Source organism: Humulus lupulus, chromosome 3 (assembly GCF_963169125.1).
Source record: "Humulus lupulus chromosome 3, drHumLupu1.1, whole genome shotgun sequence".
Lineage (NCBI taxonomy): Eukaryota > Viridiplantae > Streptophyta > Magnoliopsida > Rosales > Cannabaceae > Humulus > Humulus lupulus.
Window position 1 is genome coordinate 136,069,211 of NC_084795.1, and position 3,986 is coordinate 136,073,196.

Sequence of the window (3,986 nt, forward strand, 5' to 3'; positions counted from 1 at the left end):
TCCTATGAGGAGAAGCTGGTTCAGATTCTTGACCGGAAAGATAAAGTCTTGCAGAGCAAGACCATAGCCTTAGTAAAAGTGCTGTGGAGAAATGACAAGGTTGAGGAGGCGACATGAGAATTTGAGTCAGAGATAAGGGAGCGGTATCCCGAGTTGCTCAAGTAATTTCGAGGACAAAATTTCCGTAAGGAGGGGATAGTTGTAACGACCCGAATTTGCTAATCGGGCTTAGGGCCTTGATTAGTGTGCCTGGAGGGCAATAAATGATTTAATATGCTTATATGTGGATTTATGTGAATATATGATTATGATGCATGTTTAGTTGAGTTAAATGTGCATGTGGACCCCGTTTGGATATTAAGGGTATAAATGTGATAAATGTTATATATATGAGATATGGTTGTGCAGCACGGTCCGAGACAGTTGTAACGACCCGGATTTTCAAGACTCAATAATGCGGAAATATAAATGTTTTCATTTAACAAAATGTCTCAAAAACCCATAGAAAAAAAAACTTTTTAAAAAGTCGTATGGCCATACTTAACATTTAGTTACAAACATGTTTTATAAAGATTAGAGTGAGCCTAGTTTAGGAAAATTACACAACATTTCCAAAAATAAAAAGGCTTCCCAAAAGGTCGGTCCACATGTACATTTTCAAGGAAGACTCCAGCGCTCACTGCTCTGCCTTGCCCTTGCCCTTACCTACAACATGAAACAACTAGGTAAGCGAAAACGCTTAGTAAGATCAACTTTCAAACAAAGCAGGTAGAGAAATAGGGATCCGGACCCATCCGGACCCTACACAATCAATTTCAAGAACGCTAAAGCGTCCTGGCAAACTTATGGTCATGCCTGATAACCAAGGATAAATTAATTCATATCTAGATAAAAATCCTGCACTCAGAAAATCCCAGAACAAGCAGATATATTATATCGCAACTAATTCTTATCAACAATTATATCCCTGCACTCAGAAAATCCCAGAGCAAGCAGATATATTATATCACAACTATATCTTACCAACAATTATATCCCTGCACTAAGAAAATCCCAGAGCAAGCAGATATATTATATCACCATATAATTCGAGACCAACGCTCGACAATTTCCAACAATTCAGGCGTAACGCGCCCTCCAACATAATTGCTAATCTGTAAAAGAGAACCGAGTCTCCACACTAAGATCTAGCCAATAAATATTCTCATCAAGGGTAACTATCGTGTTACCTAGGGCATCGCTACTTATTCAAGAGTGTAATCCAATTTACACGGTTTTACATAGACTTCTATGTTAATCAGTGGTGCTGGTGAGCAGTTGCCCCTAGGGTGTTCAGCCTCACTCAATCTTGGCAACCCCTAGTATCTCTAGGCACTCTCACTGAATGGCCAATATTCGCGGCTGCTATCTGGGAATAACTTATCAGAGCACTTGCTCGGATTCTAACCGTCCAATGATTAAGTAAGCATGAGGGCCCCTAGGTCCCATTTATCTTGGTGCCCCTAGGTTTAACCAGCTTATCCTCATCTCATGGCCACTCGTCGCGGTAATGAACCGGACATAAATAAAATCAAGCAGTGTGACGGGGATCAACCATCTAGGATATGACGGACTTCTACCGTTCATATTTTCTAAATCAGCACTCACTAGACTAACGTCTCTAAGAAACTTTCTATGACAGCCTATATATGTGCATGTATCCCTATACTAACATACAAGACAATAATCATTTCATGTTGCAGCCATACAATATAAGTTGAGTTACTTGGATTCCTTAGCGCTCAGCAGGTTTTCACCCTCCAACGTTCAGTCCAGTTACGCTTAGCCAATACTGTAGTTATCCATACAGTATACTCGGATTAATTATGGCACTCATAATTCATTATTATTATTTTGGGCAGTTTGGTCATTTTAATAAAAGTCATTTGTAAGGATTTATAATCCTTATTTGGTTTTAAACCTATTAAGGAAAGTCATACAAAATATTCGAGACTAAACCCTAAGTCTCGGGGAGACCTATCATAAGGTCTCGATACCTAGGCTCGGGTATCACAATGGTATTTCCCCACAACCCGCTAAAAATCTTATTCTTTCAAGGTATCGCTATTAACCCGCACTTTCGACTAGTCGGTTAAAATATGTAAGATTTTAGCCGGTATTATATCCAGAAAATACAAATAAATTCCTTAATTATTTTTAAAGAAAATAAACTCTTTAAATTTTCCTTTTATTTTTCTTAAGGTTTTAATATCTAAAAACCGTTTTAAGAAAATTGCCTAATTTGTCTTAATTAGGAAAACCGTTATAAATTTCTCATCTTGACTAATTAATTTTCCAAATGAAATTAATCAATTTTTATTTACTAGAAAAATAATTCATTTAATTATTTTCTCAAAATATAGGGTTTTAAACCATCTTTTAATTTATTTACTATTAATAAATTAAATCTCTTATTTTTAGAAAAAATAAAAACTCTTTAATAAAAATAATTCACTTAAACTCAAAGGGGTAATTTTAGTGAAAATATGATTTCAAGACTTACCATTTTATATCTTGAAATAAACAAAATTTTACTTTTTACCTTATGTTCCAAAATCTCATTTTTTACACTAAGTGTGAAAAACCTATTTTTCACATTTTTAACTACATACTTCGTTAGTTCATAACTTGAAATTTACTTACTCAATTGTTACCAAAATTTCTCAATTCCATTTTTGTTATGCCATTTAGGTCTTTGTAAAATCTTAGGTCAAAATGAGCATTTTTTGATTGGTGAAATCATTTTCCAACAATGAGGTAAAAATGACCTTATTTTCAAGTCCTTATTTTTTCCAAACTTTGACAGTTAATAACTTTCAAACCGTTTAATATTTTCTTACCAAATTTTACAGTGGACTAATAGGTTATGCCAGAAATATGTCCACAAAATTTTAGAAAAAACTGGGTTCAATTGCGCTATACAGTGGCTGTCCAAACTTGGTTCCGAAAATAAGAATACGAAAAAACAGTTTTTTACCTAAACTTTGAAATAGCATAACTTACTCATTTCTAAACATTTTTTAGTGTTTCAAAAGCTCAATTTTATGTACTCAATCTCAAACACATAACAGTACAATTTAATTTTACAAAACCAATATACAGTGGCTGCTTGACCCCTTGGAAGTCACAGCTCAAAACATGTTTTGTTTTAGGGTATCCTACAAAACCCTTGGGGGTTTTGGTTCCCATTTTCAAAAATCAATACACATGCATCATAAAAATTATTAAACAACTACCATAACCTTATTACATCACCAACAAGAAACTTTAAGCATTAGATATACAAAATAATGCTTAAAACTAAAAACCCTACAACAAAATCATCAAAAGTAATCTTTTTACCTCTTTGGTGTTCTTGCTTAAGGTTTGGACCTTCCTATAAGCTTTGACTCCTTCAAAATCTTTCAAAAACCCTAACCAAGTTCCCCCAACAACATAGTTAATTAGCTATTTGAAACTCTATGCTTAAAACTTTACAAAAGCCTAGATTAGTGAAACTTTACCTTAGGGAAAAATACTTCCTAGACCAAGACTTAGCCTCCAAGTTTTCCTTGGTGTTCTTGAGGTTGAATATTGAGAGAACACTTTGAAAGGTCTTCAAAAATCAGATGAGTGAATGAGAGAGGGAGAGTGGTCGGTTCTTAGAGTTAGAATTGCTCACAAAACTCTTCAAAATATCACAAAGTACTTCAGTGATTTTCTACCCACTTGCCCACTTGCCCACTTGCCCACTTGCCCACTTGACTTCTTCATTAAATGGGATTTAATCTTTATAAAATTGGGTTCACACCACTCTAAAATACCACATGGCCGGCCACCCTTTGCCATATATGTGATCATTAATCTTTTATTATTTTTTTTATAAAGGTTAATAAAGGTTTCATGAGAAGAAAAGTCCAAATTGGCTTTTGACACCTTTTTTCACTCTTATTAAGTTTTAATCACCA

At 34.6% G+C, this 3,986-nt stretch overlaps 1 long non-coding RNA gene across 1 annotated transcript; it reads right to left on the reverse strand.

Annotated features, from left to right (window-relative positions):
• Window positions 1-463: 463 nt before the first annotated feature.
• Window positions 464-3,677, reverse strand: LOC133821366 (uncharacterized). The gene is made up of 3 exons (XR_009887515.1): window positions 3,543-3,677; window positions 3,382-3,452; window positions 464-705 (listed from the first exon to the last, which is right to left on the reverse strand). It is a non-coding gene; the product is annotated as an uncharacterized LOC133821366 (long non-coding RNA).
• Window positions 3,678-3,986: the final 309 nt, after the last annotated feature.